The sequence below is a fragment of the Cupressus sempervirens genome, chromosome 2 (assembly GCF_028749045.1).
Source record: "Cupressus sempervirens isolate cs-2001-9-10 chromosome 2, ASM2874904v1, whole genome shotgun sequence".
Taxonomy (NCBI): Eukaryota; Viridiplantae; Streptophyta; class Pinopsida; order Cupressales; family Cupressaceae; genus Cupressus; species Cupressus sempervirens.
This window is the reverse complement of record NC_143119.1, coordinates 133,657,788-133,676,534: the sequence shown is the minus strand read 5'-3', so window position 1 is coordinate 133,676,534 and position 18,747 is coordinate 133,657,788.

The window sequence follows — 18,747 nt, the reverse complement described above, 5'->3', positions numbered from 1 at the left end:
GATTCAATATCTTAGTTTTTCATTCAAAGTATTTGTGCCCATACTTCTTGCATTTGTGATATTTATCTTAAATTTAGGATTTTTTTCTATGACCATGCTTATTGCAATTGTAGCATTTTCCATTGAATTTAGCTTTACCATTACTCCAACATTTGTTTGATGTATGACCTAGCTTACCATAGTGATTTCAAGTAGGTCATTGATTCTTTTGAGCTCCTTGCTTGGATGAGTCACCTTCTTCTCTATATCCAATTCCTACTTTTCATTTATATCAGTATTGGATTTGTTCATTCAATTGATTTATGTCTTCTTGAGATTTCATCATCCTCTCATTGGTTTGCTTTTTAGTGTTTAGATCCTTCTGTAATATTTCATTCTCTGATCTTAGATTCATGATTTCTTCATTTTCATTAGTAAGTTGATCAATGAAATCTGCCTATTGAAGGGATAGATGCTAAATTTATTTGTTCTTTCCTTCTATCTCTTCTTTTATCTTGTTTTTCTATTCCATGACTTCACACAATCTTATTAATTAAATTTCTCGTTCTCTATTCAGCTTTCTTACTTCTTCTTGAAGGTTACCATTCTTTTATAATAGTTCTCTGATTGCCCCATTAGCTTCATCTAAGTTACTTATAAAATGGATATCTTCAATTCTTTCCTTAGTGTAGAGTTTGTCATTCATTTGCATTGCAAGATCTTTTCTTCTTTTTAGGGATTGAGAATGTTTCTCTTTTTCTTTCTTAAGTTGTCCAATAGCCAATTCCAAATCTAGCTTGTCATTGTCAATAGCCTTATCAAGTCTGAATACTTTCATTGCCTCTATTTTTTGCTCAAGTTGTTAAACTTGTTCTTTGAGAACCACAAAGATCTAATACCAATTATTGGAAATATCAAATAGGCTAAGTTACTGAGAGGGGAGAGGTGAATCAATAACCAATAAAATTTAATCTTAATCAATCATTCATATGTATTCTAATCTAATTGCATGCATGAAAAATTGAAAGAATTAAAACATTCATAACACTTTGACACATAATATGGTAACCTAGAGACCTTCCAAATAGAAAGTAAAACTGGGGTGGGGATGATACCCACAAGCTTTAGTACTATAGTATAAAGTTGGCCTGTTAATGCTTAGAATGATCACTTCTAATGATTTTCCCTATTAGGAGCAATAAGGACTGCTAGGTCTACCTTGTAAAAGGATTTACAAAAATACGGTGAAGTATGCACTTGGTAAAGAGATTAAAAAAAGACTATTAAGTCTACCTTGTGAAAGGATTTAACCATTCCATCTATTAGGATGAACTAGTGACTGATCTTTGATTTGTAACCTTGATTTGTTGAATGAGATTCCTTTAGAGTGTAATGATCACCTTTTTGTGATAGATAAATCTTTGCTACTCCTTATACTACTTGTAGCCTTTTCACATTGCACTTCTTCTCTTGTACATATCTTTCATACTCATATACTCTCATTGACAGTGATAGAATACATTACATATATATACCAATCCAATTTACAATTCATCAAAGTCAGCAACAATACAAGTTTCACCACAACACACAAAGTCAGCCCAAGTGCTGGTACTTAGGTTCTAAAGATAAACTCAATGAGGTTCTAACACTCAGCAACCATTGTCAACGCTCAGCATCATCATCCACTTAGTAGATGTAGAAGTTTAGTTCATACTGATCAATTCCAAGTATTCTAAACTTAGTCTACATTGGTGACTTGGTGAACACTTCAAAACTCAACATATAAATTGAATCACTTGGTTGACACTGTATAGCTTGGTCAACACTATCACTATGAGCTCAATATAAACTGAATCACTTGGTTGACACTATGTTGCTTGGTTAACACTAGATTCATATTGCTAAATCTATGAACTCTACAAACACTAGAAAGGTTGATTTACATTGAGAAACTTGATAAACACTATTGAATCTCAATTTACACTGATAATCACTATCCTAGTAGATAATATTCAATGCAAACTGAATATTGTTCCTAGAACTTGATAGCAACTATAGAACTTAGTAGAGCCTGAATTACTTGGTAAAACCATTAACTATACAATAAGCTTGGTAGATACTAACCATCTAATTAAGTGTGTGTGTCACTAATAAAAAAACTTGATTGTAATGTCAACTATGGTAAGAATGGCAGTAGAAGATGGTCATTGGAATTTCTGGCTGGAAGGGTACTCACTTAACATTATTAATATTTTAAATAGTAAAAATTCTCTAACTTAGACTATTGAATCCATAATTTTGAGAAAGTTCATATTTCTCATAGTTACAAGGAAACTAATTAAGTGACTAACTAGATTGTCAATATCATTGTCAGTTCAGGTAAGAAGATGACATAGAAGGACAACTTAAGTACTTAAATGGAGATTAAATATTTAATTAATTTTGATAGGACTACTTCCTCAATTGGAAGGATTAAATAATTATTTCCATTCACATTATGGAAGCTTTAGTAATAATGATGAGATATATCAAACTTCAAGGGGTACCTTTTCATTTTTATTGTTTTAGTGTGGCACGTATTATGGGTGGTGGTGAAGGATTATTTTGCTTTCAAGAGTTTTTTTTATCTTTCATTGTTTTCCTAGGTGCCTTCATATCTCTATACAAGATTAGTGTGTATAGAGGTTTTTTGATGGGAGGTGAGCTAAGAAAGTAGGAACCATCAAATTACATGCATTGGAAGGATAATACTCCAATTTGGGAAAAACTTAAAAAAGGTAAGGTCACTTGTTACCTTGAGAAACTCCATGCTTATAAGCTACATGTTATATAAGAGTTTATTAGAAATTGGGCTAGGGAGAAATTTTGCCTCCATGGGGTTTCTCCCACTATTAATAAGGACTTTATTGCTGAGCTTATTGGGCTCCCTAATATAGGGATTAAATTCAACAAGGAAACTAAAATCTTTAATTCTTCTTTGAATAAGTTTCCTAAGACTTTAGAGGAGGAAAAAAATAGTTTAAAGTAGGGGAATTTCTAAACTTAGATTAGATTAAGGGAATTCGGTAGGATGTATCTTCATGTGTGAGGGAATATTTCATTTTGGATGGTTGGTCCTTGAGAGTGCACAATTGTCACTTCATTTTTCTAAATCTTTTTTGTCACAAGGACATGATCTCCTTCCCCTACTATCTAAAGAATTATTTTTTGTAGGGGCTTAGGGTTTATCATAAAAAAGAGATTTAGATTGTTCTCCATAATAGCCTAATCTTGCTAATTGCATAATATTGTATGGATAGAGTTCCAAGGGCATTAGTGTCTTATATGAATAAAAATCACAAATTGACTAAGGGCCCTATGGAGAAAAGTGATGTTAAAAAAGGTAATGTGGGTTCTGAAGGAAAGAATAAAATGGAAGCTTGGGCTATGGTGACAAAGTTTGAGAATGAACCTAAAGTTGAGAAGGAGGAAGTGATGGCTCTAGATAAAAGGAGGAAAATGGACTCTAGCTTGAGTAAGAAGAAAACCAAAAAAAATGATTTGGAGACTGAATCAAAGAATGAAAAGGACTCATAGATATGAGAAAAATGCCAAAGTGGGTCACTAGGACAAAGAGATTCTTACTCAAAGTGGAGGTTGTAGTTCTAATAATGGAGGTTGTACTTTTAATAATGAAGGTTACTCTCAAAGCTAGGAAGAGGACTCTATCAAAACTATAAATAAAACTGGTAGTATCTCAAAGAAGGAGCTAGATATTAAGGTTCACATCGTTGAGATCCCTAATTCTAAGAGGAAGAAAAGGACTGGGACTAAAGATGCTAACTACTCAAAGACTAAAATGATCCCTATAAATGAAAATATTTTGGGGTTGGATATGAAGGAGAATGAGGGTCTTTGTGAAAAAGAGGAAGAGTTTTCAGAAGCCAAGATTAGTCCTTTGGAGAAGTCTATGGAGAATGTATCGAGTGTGGACCAAAATGATGAAGAGTCAGGTGGTGATTTGGGGATTGGGATTGAAAATAATTTGATCAGGGGGATAGTTGACATTAGGCCTAGAGATTTTTAAATTTATCAAGGTAAGAAGAATTGCAACATTTCTTATAATGAACTGGATGATATGGATGAAGAAGAGTGTGAGGAAAATCTTGAATCTCTTCATAAAGCAAAAATTTGGGTTTACATGTCCCTCATGGTTTATACCTAGATATATAATGAGACCAGTTCATTGAAGAAGAACTTTGAGGATCTATAAGCTAGTCCAAAATCTAGGCTAGACTATGAGGCCAAAATGTGGAAGCTTGTCAAAAATAATGAGCAAAACCTAAATATGGTTACTCCCATCCTATGTGCTATCATGGCTAGTTTGGGAAAGAGAAGTGTAGATGAGATTATTTTTCTGTGGTTTCTTCTTTAAGTGGTGGTCCTAGTATGTGAACTAAGTAGAGCATGAAGAAGGATATTGAGGTGGGTTTGACATCCACTACAAGGGATTCAATTGCAGAGGTTGTAATCCTTGGGAAGAACTTGACCAAATAAGTGAAGGAGCTTGTTCAATGTGGTGTTGTTTATTTTTCTTTTAATATGTTGTCTATGTCATTTCTTCTCTCTAGTCATGGTCTCTGGTCCTAGTTGAATCTAATGGTCCTAGTTTTGCTAGCTATTTTTGGATGTTTCCCTTTATGGATTTTGATTTGAATTATAATATATTATCTTTGAGGTTTTATGTCCTTGTAAAACCTAAGTTGTCTGATGGTTTGATACTCTAGATTTAATGCCTATCGATAGTTAATTTTTCTATGGGCTTTCTAGTCCCCTCCAGACCTATTTTATATATTAATCCAAAAATTATTTATTCAAATACTTTATATGCCAAACTTTCAATCAATACACTTTTTCTATTAAATACATTCTATCCCTTTTTGGGGATTAATTTTTCACCAATTGGATGTGACATTTATTGAATTTCCTTCAACAATTTGTTTCTTGACTAGAGACTCCTTATTTGATTAGATCTATCATAATTCTAACCAATTCACTCTAGCAAGGGAAGAGACAATTTCTCAACCTTTCTTCTACTACTCAATAATTAGAGGGTTGTTCCAAAATATTTGTTTTCACTAGATCCAGAACCATTGTCTTCCTTATTTGCTCAAGATTTTCTTCATCTCTTCATTATTTTCTCCTTTTTTATCTTCTTTATTAGTTTGGTTGACTTGATTTTTTTCATTTATGCATAATCTTTCTATGTGTCTAATTTTATTTCAATTATAGCACCTATTGGTTCTCTTATCTTGTCTTAACCTAAACTAGCTAGTCTTATGTCCATGTGCATATCATGTATAACACTAACAAGTAAAATGATTATTTCTATTTGTTTTTCTAAATTCATTAGCTTTTTTTCCATAAATACTACAACTAAAAAATCTATCCAGGTGATATTTATCTTTCTTTTGTATTATATTCCTACAATATGATGCTTTGTAACCTAGCCTATTATAATTAAAATGATGAGCATTAAAAGAGTAAGTTTTCTTAGTTACTATTGGTTTATTAGAGACTTATCTATGTTATCCTTTCTAGATTGGGTATTAGGTTCTCTTACCTAATATGATTTTTTTTTTCTTGAAGTTTACTATGTGATGACTCATGAATTTCATAACCTAGGCCTTTCTTGTTCAATAGGCATCTTCGAGCATTCAACATTTCATTGAGATTTTCAAAACTTAGTTTAGCTTTGTCTTCTTAATTCTATAATTAATCAAGATCTCATTTGAAAAATAACCTCTTGTCACAAGTTCTTGCATTCATCATGATTTTTTTTAATGCCCCACCCAAAGATCCTTGGAACAAGGATTCAATACAAGCCAAGATTTTTTTTTACAAGTATAAAAGAAAATGACATCATATAAGAATCACAAAGATTGCAATGAAAGACTTATCCACAATCCTAACAACCAACAAATCTCCAAATGTCACTACTAAAATGACACAACCAAACTAAAGAACAAAAACCAAAAATGACAATAGAACACAAAATCTCTAATATGTCAAAGCATGAAAACACTAGAATTCCTAAAGGGTACTCAAAATGTCCAAATTTTATTCTCTAAAAAATAGAGGAGATGCCTCCTTTTTTCATGCAAGAGAATTAACAACTGACAGTCTCACATGATGTAGTACCTCTTCATGTGAGAAAGTACACTAAGCCACACAAGGAAACACTATATCACATGAGGAAGCATTGGGTTCAACATCCAAAAAGCACTACACTATGGCTAAGGTTCACATGAGGAAGTGTAACAAGCCACACGAGAAAAATGCAAAGAACCATGCAAAAATTCCATACTATTGCGTGAGGAGGTATAATATCGCATGGGAAACCATAACAAGATACCAAAAAACAAGGAATAAAAAGGATAGAAAGGATGATTCCTCTACACTGTGGAGTACCAAATCCACAATCGAGGCATAGACACTTGAATCATAGCCTGAAAGATGGAAACTGCATCTAACAATCTAAACATAGAAGTGAAGGAAAGGTACTAAAAGTGACATTGCAATGAATGAACATAACAAAACACATGTCTAGTTCCTCCCAACCATAATAGCATCATGAGACCTTGAAGTTCCTAGCCATCCCCCATGTATAACATCCCAAACTACCAACCAGATTGTCAAAGCTATCCTATGAGGACATCACTACTAAAGCATAATAACATCATAAGAACAAAAAATATATCATACTAATCTAATAAGAAATAGGTAGTCCAACTAAGAAAATCAAATCATCTAATCATATGCTAAGCATCATAATATAGAGATGCATCAAATACACTAACATCATCTAAACATGATACCCAAGCATTCCAATAAGAGCATAAATCTCAAAAAAGTATATTCTAGAACTTAAAGTACCAAGTGAAAACATCTAGCAATAGTCACACTAGGACAATAGGCTATCTTTGTACACCATTCTGTAGTAGTGGTATAGGTAGTTATGCCTCCCAACCATGTGAAACTTGTAGGCCCATTCCTGTCATGTTGATGGAGATAATGATCCAACCATAAACACACATAAAATAAACATCCATGGTTATTACTCATGCCAGACAGTGATGATGATTGAAACTGAGAACATGAGACTATGCAAGTACTATAGGTCCTAGTAAGACACTTAATGGGTTACTATGTAGCATCTGACAACATGGAGAGTTGCTTGGCATTAGAAAGACCAACCTCATAATTGTGCAAACTCAACTTCCCAATGGAAGGCTCTCAAATTGGGACATTTTATTATCTTAATTTTTATTATCACCCAATGTTTCATTTAGTTATCACTTGATTAAAACTTCCTCTACCAACCCTATGGGAAATGGTCACTACGCTACAAGATAGAACTCCCTTCCATGTGCTATCCTACCCTACCCATGCTCATCCAATGATGAGTGCCCTTAGGCATGCATATTTCCAACCCAAACCTAGATGATCATAACTCAACTAAAATACAAATGGGTGATCGAGCCTTGCAAGTCACCTAGTAAATATACACATAAGTACTCATGTGTGGCACACCACCATCATGAAGATCATAACACAAAGACTAGATGAGAACACAAGCGAAAAATATCACTAAACTGAAACTAAGCTTGGGACAACAGATTTGGCACATATCCCAATGTACCATAAAAGTGAATAAATAATCTAAATTGCATCTTGATGGATGATCTAGGGCCATGACAAACATCATGCCAATAAAACCTAAAAAAATAGGGTAGTATACAAATCAAGGTAAAAACCAAAAACTAGAAAAGTTAAAAAATAAAACCCATTTGGTCTTAGGGAAAAAAATCAATGAAAATCCAATAAAATTTAGGTTCAGACATTGTATGCAAAAATGGCCAACATAACGGTGTGAAACCCCAAACTCTCATCTCTAAAATGAGGAAAATGTTCATACTTGACTAACCAAGTAGAACCAGCAAATAGAAATGAAGGGAAACGCTAGTTCTCACCCTCCTAACAAATAGCTACTAGAAACATGACCAAAAATCAAATTGAAACACAAAAATGGGAGAGCCCTACCTGACAGCAAAAGGAGTAGAAATAGGAAACAACACAATAAAATAAATAACCCACAAAAGTTGTCAGAAATCATGACAAAGAAAGGTCTCCTTGAGCTGGATCTAGTGAGATTGACCTTGTGAAGATCCCATGCCCATATCTCTCACAATGAATAGAAATGTAATCCTCCAGAAGAGGATTTTGGAAAAAGCTCTTAAAATCTCAATTTCAAAAAGTGAGAAGTGAAGAATTAATTTCCTCTTTCAATATTTATTCACTTTTTGAGTGAATAATTGATTGGGGTAAATAACTAGTTAAACTAGCTAGACCCCAAATAGACAAAAATGAAAATAGGATATTCCAAGTAATGTGAAACTCTAAATGTACAGACATGTTCACTGATCTAACCACATAATGTAAATAAGTATGGATTTATCAAATCACTAGAAGTTTTAATTTTTCATTTAAATAAGATACGTTGACCATACAAGGACGACATTGGTAAAATATGAACAATCGAATCACTAACTCCATGTTTCATTGCCAAGGATATAAATCCTGCACACTAAAACACAAAATCAAGTGAAATTTCACATAATAACATATTTGAAGCAATAAATTCATTAAATGACCTAATTTAAACATCAATTCAGATACATTGAAATAATTCATTTACATCACTCACATTTGAATAAAGCATAACAAAGCAAGAATGAAGTAAATCACCATATCATTTAGTCCAAAACATATAACATAATCAGAGATATGTCCAAATATTGAATAAACCAATATCATCATAAAAAATATTGTCATCTCAAATTGGCATCAACATGCAAATATGATGAACTAAACAACATAAAGATTAACATCTATGATACTAAAATCAAGGTATAATATCTAACCCTTAGGCCATCTCAAATGCAGAAATATTAACATGAGCAACAAGTATCTCTCAGATCCAAAATAAACAAGGTATATTGCAAACACAAGAGGCACTACATCCTCCCCTACTATGCATAAGCTTACTCCTAGAAGTAGGCAAAAAGATAGGGGTAAAATCCTCTCAAAATGTTGCATCTTCCCAAGTAGTAAAGGTCTCATTGCTCCCTTACGTGCCCTATATCATGACCTCTCAAAGTTAGTCTCAGATGCTAAAGGATATGTATGGGCTCCAAAGAAAGCTACCTATCCTCCACCTATAAGGAATCCCAATCAAGAACATGGGTCAAATCAGGAATATACTATCTCAAAGCAGAAACGTGGAAAACATCATGGATGTGAAATAGGCTAGGTGGCAATGCTAGTTGATAAGAAATAGGATTGATCCTCTTGAGGATCTCAAATAGTCCTACAAAACATGGCATCAACTTAGAGCCTTTCCCATAATAAATAGGGCTCTTCCTTGGATGCACTCTCAAAACACCCTGTCACCAACAGAAAAGTGACAATCCAAACAATAGGCATTTGCATACTTCTTCTACCTATCCTAAGTAGTAACCAAATGCTCTCTAATACAAATAACTTTTTTCTCTATATCCTAAAGCATCTCTAGACCCAAAATTACTTAGTCTTCTAAGTGATCCCAACTCAAAGGGGTATGGCATGGTCTATTGTACAAGGCCTAAAAAAGTGACATGCCAAGAGAACTATGATACACGTTGTTATATGAAAACTCAACAAGGTATAAATAATCTTCCCACTTCACCTATCTATCCATAACATACCTATGAAGCATATCTTCTAGAATCTAGTTCACTCTCTTAGTTTGGTCATTGGTCACTAGGTTATAAGCTGAACAAAAATTGAGTTATGCACCCAAAGAATGCCTGAGAGACATCCGTAGTGCTGAAGTAAACATTGGATCTCTATCTGAAATAATCCGATGAGGGATTTCATGCAAATGAACAATATCCCCCAAGAAAACATGTGCCACAAAAGAAGTTGTGTAGGATGCTCTCATGGGTGAAAAATATGCTACCTTGGACACTTGTCAACTATCACCATAATATAATCACATTGATGTGATGACATAGGCAACCCTATGATAAAATTAATAGATATATATCTCATTTCTACTCTAGAATGGCATACAACTACAAAAGACCTACTAGATGCTAATGCCCTACCTTTACTCTCTCACACTCAAGACATTAATCAATGAAATCAACAACATCATGCCTCATCCCTGCCTAAAAGTACAAATATTTAAGATTGGTGTGCATCTTCTTGATGTTGAGATGTTCAGAATATGATGCACGATGTGCTTCTAACAAAACCAAAGTACAAAGATCACCTAACATTGGTACATAGATCCACCCCAAGTGTTGTATTAGTCCATCAAAATCAAGAAAGAAACCTAAAAATTTCCCCTCGAGGATACGTCTAGACTTGATCTCCACCCTCACCTCTTGATACCAACTGTCACTAGGCAAGGCCTCTGAGATATAGCCTTGAAAATCCACTCCTAATGACAACATTGATATCTCATCCATGATGACATTCTCTTTTCCTTTAATGTAGTGAACATCAAAGTCATATTTACATAGGAATTCCATCCAATGGTGTTGTCGTGCATTTAGGTTCAACTAAGTAAAGATACATTGAAAGCTCCTATGATCTTTATGCAAATCAAACTTGTGTCCCAAAAGGAAATGCCTCCAATGAACTAGATCATGCACTACAACTAAAAGTTCCAAATCATGAGTTGGGTAGTTAAACTCATGATCCTTGAGTTTCCTAGACTTGCAAGCAATCACTTGACCATCCTGCATCAACACCACACCCATGCCTTCCAATGAAGCATCTGTGCAAACCTTGAAATCACCTATAGGATTTGAAACTACAAGGATTGGTACACTTTTCAAACACTCCTTAAGACCAATGGAAGATGCCTCACACTAGTCTAACCAAACATACTTCTTCCCTTTCCACTAAAGAGAAGTGATGGAATGAGATACACGTGAAAAATCCTTCACAAAGTGATGGTAATAACCTGCCAATCCTATGAAACTTTGAACCTCAAAAACATTAATGGGTACTGGCCAATCCATGATAGCTAAGATTTTCTTTGGATCCACTACAATACCAGAAACAATGATAATATACACCAAATACTTTACCTCTTACTAGAAGAATCCAAATTTACCAAAATTGTCATACAATTGATGATTTTGCAAGCATTGCAACACTTGGTGTAAACGGACCTCATGTTCCTCTATAGTCTTTGAATAGATCAGTATGCCATCCAAGAATATAATCACACATTGATCAAGGTATGTGCAAATACTCCATTCATAAAGTTCATGATCACCAATGGTACATTGGTTAAACCAAAGGGTACAACCATGAACTCATAATTCCCATATCATGTATGAAAAGTTGTCTGATGAATGTCAACCTCCTGAATAAAAAGTTGATGGTATCCTGACTTAAGATCAATCTTCAAGAACACTTGCACTCCCTGCATCTAATCAAATAAGTTATCAATCTTTGGCAAAGCATATTGGTTCTTCACCATCACCTTATTCAACTACGAGTAGTCAAGGCATACACACAATGACTCATCTTTCTTCTTCACAAAGATGACTAGTAAACCCCATGGGGATACACTAGGATGAATATGGCCCTTGGCCAACAATTCCTCCAACTATAATTTGAGCTTACTCAACTCTTGAGTAGTAATGTAGTAAGGAGCTCATGAAATTATCTTTGATCCTAGCATGAGATTGATCAAAAAATCAATGTCATGTTGAGGTGGCATACCTAGTATCTCATCAGGAAACACATCTGCATATGAAGGAGTGGGTGATCATCAAGTGTTATTGTATAGCTCTTGGCTTCCTCAAGATCATTGACGAACACAACAAATATCTGACATCTATGGAAAAAGCTATTAGAAATTAAAAATCAATTAAATAAAGCCCAAAGACCCTTTTAAAAAAACCACAAAAAGCCTTAACAACTTCACGACAATGTGAAACTTTAAATGCACTGACACATTCATTGGTCTAATCACATAATGAAAATGAATCTAGATTTATCAAATCACTAGAAGGTTTAATTTAACATTTAAATAAGATACATTGACCATTTAGGGATGACATTGGTAAAATATGAATAGCTAAATCACTAACTATTTACATATCAGTCAAGTTTATTATTAGTGACATACACTTATTAGATTCTATAGAGCTACTGAACTCATTGAACAATTTAAAGTGTTTTCCATGTAATTTAGTAGCCACCGAGTTCTACAATTGCTACCAAGTCCTTTGGACTAATCCTAGTGGTTATCGAGTAGAATCTGTTAGTATGAAGTCTAGCAATTCAAACTATGCATTTTAGTATAAATCGAGTTTATTAGTGGTTACTAAGCATTGCAGTGTCTACTAAGTTCATAGTTCATGTGATACAAAGCTAGTGTTAGCCAAGCTACTTTATGCTTACCAAGTGATTCAGTGTTTGCCGAGTTGCGCAATATCTACCGAGTCACCAGTGCAAATCAAGTTCAAGACTACTTGAAAGTGATTAATATGGACCAAGCTTCTACATCTATCGGCTTCTATGTCTATCAAGTGCATGATGATGCCGAGCATTGATAGTGGATTCCAAGTACCAAAATCTCACTGAGTCATTCTTTAGAACCTGAGGATCTTCATGTGGGCCAACTTTGTAATATTTGTGTTAACTTGTATCATGGTTGACTTTGTAGTTTGTATATTTGGATTGATATATATATATATATATATATATAATGTAATTGACATATCTATCATAAAAAGGTGATCAATACACTAAGGAATCTATATCAGCAAACTCAATTGTAAATTAGAGATCTACTACTTTATCCTAATAGGTAAACTAGTCAAAATCCTTTAACAAGGTAGACCTAATAGTAATTCATAAATCTCTTTACCGAGTGCATACTTCATTTTATGTTTGTAAATCCTCTCACAAGGTGGACCTAGTAGTCCTAATTTCTCTCAACAGGGTAGATCATCAGAAGTGATCAATGTAAGCCTTAATAGGCCAACTTTATGCTACAATACTAAAGTTTATGGGTATCATCCCCACCCCAATTTTGCTTTCTATTTGGAAGGTTTTTGGGTCACCAAATCTTTGTATTCAAGTGTTATGGATGCTTTCATGTTTTTAGTTTCTCATGCATGCAATTAGATCAAATATGATGAATCAAGTGCTAATTGGATTGTTTGATTAAAATTGTTAAAGTTTTAGAAGTTACTGATTCACCCCTCCCCTCTCAGTAACTTAGCATAGTCTTGAATATTTTCAACAATTGGTATCAGATCTTTGTGGTTCTCAGGATAAAGTTTAATAGCTTGAGAAAAGATCAAGGATTTGGAGATATTCAGACTTGACAAAGCTATTGACAATGAAAAGTTGGATCTAGAAATGGCCATTGCCCAACTCAAGAAAGCTAAGGAGAAACTTTCCCAATCCCTAAAAAGAAGAAAGGAACTTGCAAATCAAATGAATAATAATCTCTACATTGAAGAAAGAATTCAATACTTTCACCCATCATGCAGCTCAGATGAAGCAAATGATGCAATCAAGGGACTCCTAGAGAAGAATGGTTTCCTGCAAGAAGAAGTAAGAAAGCTAAAAAGAGAACAAGAGATTTAGTCAGTAAGGTTATGTGAATTCTTGGAATAGAGAAATAAGATAAAAGAAGAGTTGGATGGAAGGAACAATTAAATCTAGAACCAATCCATTTAGCAAGAAGACCTTATTGATCAGCTCTCCAATACAAATGAGGAAATCATGAGCCTGAGATTTGAAAATGAAAGAATGAGGAATGATCTAAATTCTAAAATACAAATCAATAAAAGAATAAAAAAATGTTATGAGATCTGAAGGAAAAATCAATGAAAGATTGAGGAATGATATAAACTCTAAGAAGAAAATCAATGAGAGAATGATGAAATCTCAAGCAGACATGGATCAACTGAATGAGAAAAATTGATGTAAGAAAAAAGGAAAAGTAAGAATTGGATACAAAGAAGAAGGTGAATCCTCCAAACAAGGTGCTCAAAAGAATAAAAGACCTACTTCCAATCACTATGGTAGATAGGTCATACATCAAACAAATGTTGGAGCAATGAAAAAGAAAAATTCAATGAAAAATGCTACAATTGCAATCAGTATGGTCATAGGGCTAATGAATGCAAAGAGAAACCAAGATTTGAAGGCAACTATCATAAATGTAAGAAGCATGGACACAAGGTATCAGAATGTAAAACAAAGACATTGAATCCTATAGAGAAAATTGTGAAAGCAATATTTGGTTAGGACTATAATACCTAGTGTAGATGTCATTATTGTGGAGAATTTGAACACACTGGTATACATTTTGTTAAACATCATATGAGAAAAAGAGATAGCACCAAAAGATGTTTCATTTCTATAGAACTTGGTCATCTTGCCAAGAATTGTATGAATACCAGTAGAATTAAAGATGAGAAGAAGGAAAAAGTTGATAGCATCTAAAAGAAAATGAGATAGAAATGGATTCCTAATTCTACCAAGGATATTGGTCCAAGTAATGATGGTCAAGTCACTCAAGAATTGAGTGACTCTACCATTTCCAATTAAGTTCTCAAGGGAGAAATAGAACTAGGCTATCAAAAAGACATCTAAATTAGTTCTAGTTGAAAGGTGACAAAGATCCAAATCTATATTCAAGATACAAAGAGATCACTAAGAAAGATCGATATCAGTTATTACCAAGTTACTATTGGGCAATCATTATGCACGAGGTCAATGGTAGGAATCCATTATGCAATTCCTCTCTTGAAAAGCTAATATTTTTGGGATCAACTCCAAGGTTCAATATTTGTCTTGTGATGTAGCAAAATCCACTCAGTTGAAGATAAATGTGATTGTTCACAAGGAGGCCTTTGCCAGTTCTATTTTGATCTTGAAATGAAGTAAAATCTATCTGCTATCTCAAAATAACACACAAAAGAACAATGTTTTGTATTTTCTATTTTTCAATGAATGCAATCTAATAATGCAACTAAAATGAGTTCCTATTCTAACAAGGGGTTAGCAAAGAAAATAACAAGATTGAAAGCAAATAATATGAAATAGAAATAACATGAAATTGAAAAACCTAACTAACATAAGCTATAGAAAACAACACACTACGAGTTAAGTTTTTGAATAAATTGGTAGGAAACCAATGAAAATAGGAGTAGTGCTTCCTAGAATCCACTGATGCAATCATTGATGGGAAATTTCAATAAATGAATGATGTTTCACTCTTCATCAAATCACAAGGCCACAAAAAGTATGCTCATGTCAGACAAAAAGTTATGTAGGCACGATTTGATTATCTCTTCTCAAGCTCGATACATCAGTGGAATTCATAAATTTGTAGCAAACAACAGAACTAAAAAATTTCACAACCAGAAACAATGCAATAAACCTTTGTCTCAATCACAATTCCATGAACAAAATTTACAAAATAATGAAACATTCAGGCAAGAATCACTACACTCCAAATGTGAGCACCAAAAGCATAATTTTATTACATAATAATGGCAGCCCTTGTTATATATTACAATGGGGTATTTATAAGAAATCATCTCCTCAATTTGTGTTGAGAGTGAGAGATATCTTCATGCAATAAAATGCTTTTAAAACATTAAAACAAACTACATATATAAAATCTAACAATTAATCTGGTTCTTAGAGGGACTCCATCCATATTTTATTTATTAATTGAATGCATGATCCCTTTACATGTGAAAAACAAAGAAATTATGAGAGAGAAAGCATGAGAAAGCTCCAAGCTAAAGTGGAAGTGTCTGGAAGTGCCAAAATAGAAGTTGATCCTTCATTAGGCATGTGTCAAAGTTAAACTACCACCAAAATGCATTTTCAATGCATGGAAAGAACTATTTTTGGAATAAGTAGTTTACTATTGGTGCACCTCTGAATTATAGAGCTGCAGACCTCAACAGGGTCAAAATCTCTAAATTTTACTAAGTGTTAAAATTGAAACTCTGGCATCTGGGTTTTGTTCTTCTTTATCCCAAAGCTATTTTTGGATGTTTTCCCTTGAATTTCTCTATCATATTAGTAATATTAGCCTTATCTAGAAGATCTAAAGCCTCATATTTATCTTTTACCTTCTGTCTATAATTGTCTACCTCAATCTAGGTACCAACAAAATCCCTGAGTTTGGTATCCAACTCTAACAAGGCTTCTTCTATCCTGAAGGCTTGTTAGATGTCCTCATCATCAGCAACCTCCACAAAAATCTTCTTGAAATTCTCTACTACTATCTCTACAGGTTACAACTTTTCTTGTTCCTCATCTTCAAAAATATCCAAGCATGCATCACTCTAGTATCTCTTTGCTTCCAAAATTTTCTCTTAGGCTTGGTCCTTGAGCCGATGAATCTCCTCATGTAATGTTCCAATTACCTTATTTCTATCTACTATCTTTTCTATCCAATCATCAATCATATCTAATTCTTCTCCAGTATATGAATCAATCAAAACCCAGTATCTTTGGCCATTTATGACTTGCAGAGTTTGTAAATCCTTACTCCAGGCACATACTTCATCCATAATACTAAAGTCCTACTTCAAAATTACTACAATTTTATTCACATTCTCCTACGCAACATGTAGTAACTTCAAATTCCCTATGATGATCATAACACCTTTCTCCTCAAAACTTTCTTGCCACTCCTGACAAGCCTTCAAAAATGGATCAAGTTGTACACCTCCCCCTTCTCTAAGTATAGTGTTCAAGGTCTAATATGGGTCTTTACGATCTACAGGACCAACTACTTCAACTAGATATCCCTTTAGGATCTCAACCTTCCTTCGAAGTGGTTGGAGTTCGGCCTCATCCTATTCCATATGCTTAAGGACCTCTTTGACTCCTAGAGTCATCATTAATCAAGTTGAATCCTATGTAGGCCTCCCCAACATAGCATCCTTCAATTCATAATCCTCAAGACTGAGGCCTTCCACATCTGTGCCTTCAGGAGGGAGAGCTACTTGTGCAAATAGTTCCTAGTTCCTTGTACTAGTGATAAATGCCAATGGCATTGCCTCGTGTGATGGAGACTTAGGTTTGTTCAAAATCTCTACAATGTCACAAATGTCTTCTTATGAAGCATGAAATTAAAATTTAGTACTCCTCATTATTTCCTTTTGGATCCATCTAGGGATGCGTCCTACTAAGGACCTAGCTCTTGATGAAAAAGGAGTATGTTCTGCAACTTCCTTCCCTTTTTCACTCCTGCTCAAAGTTGTATCCTATTGGGAGGGCTCTTCTTATATATCCTCAATCTTAGTAGACCCTGTAGCTTGAACCTCAGTGTCTTGGGAAGGTGATTGAGAATATTCCACCATTTTTCCCTCCTTTGATACTACATTGGTCACCATTTTTTTTGGTTGCTCTTTTGATGATGGTTCCTTCTAAACCTACTCTTCCACTAAACTCTAAGGTGGAGTCACCAAGCCCTATTCTACCACTGTAACTTGTGGTGGAGATGGAGGAGTAATATCAGGACCCTGTGTATCTGGTGGCATTTGCATCTAGTCTTCTTGTTGAGGTTCACCTATAAGGGTGTCCCTGATCTTATCCCCAATCAATTTTGTACCTATAGGCATAAAATCAAAATCTAACATTGAGAAAACATCATCACTCTCTTCACTTTTCTCATCCACCCACTACTGTACTTCATCTTTCGAAGAAGAGAGTTCTAAGGGTTCTACTTGAGTGGATGGTGGGGTACCCATGGCACTCTTTCTCCTTTACAACTCTATGGCTCTATCTAGCTAAGTTCTTCCCTATAGGGGCACTTTTTCCTCTTCCTCTTCTAATTTTATTTCTTCCTCCTCTTCATCTCCCTCTAGAATGGTTTTGGGAATAGATGGATTAGGCACTAATCTTCTACTAGTCCATTTCCTTTTCTTTATCTAAGTCTTAATCCTCTTCTTATGTTTCTTTGGGATAGAAGGAGAAGCTAGCTCTTCTTGTCCAAGAGGAATGGAGGCCTATGGAATCTCACCCTCTTCTAGTTGGCTAGACACAATGGGAGGCAATTGATGTTCATCCTGACTTGAGTAGCTCCAGTATCATCAAACCCTTGTGCACTCTATTCTTGCTACTGGGGAGGCACTTGTTCTTTAGCCTATTCTATCTGAATCCTCTAAGGGGAAATCCTCTTTCTTTTATTCTTTCCCTTCCTTTTAGGAGGGTGATAATATCCAATCGAGTGATCAAGCTGGTACACTATCTCTAGCCTAATAGGAGACTAGGTCGCAAAGGTGGGAATTATGACTTTCTTCCCTCTACCTCTTTCTGGGCGAGCATGTGCATGAAAGATCACTATATCAAGAATTGGATCAAGTGGAAAAGGTTTCTTGATCCAATCCTTCATCATTCTAATGACATGCCTCACTCAATGATTAATATCATCAACCTCCTTTCTGTTAACCTTAGCATTCATAATGGATCTTTCACACTTTTTGTATGCATTGAACAGGGGGTCTAGTAACTCTTTAGAATCTTGTTGCTTCATTTCCTCTAGGATGTTCAACTAGAGAGCCTTTTCTACTAGATACAATAGTCCCTAATGCTAACATTGTAGTTATTTATGGCATTCATCCAATGATCTTCAACAACATCCTCATGATGGAAGTCCTTTCCTACTAGACT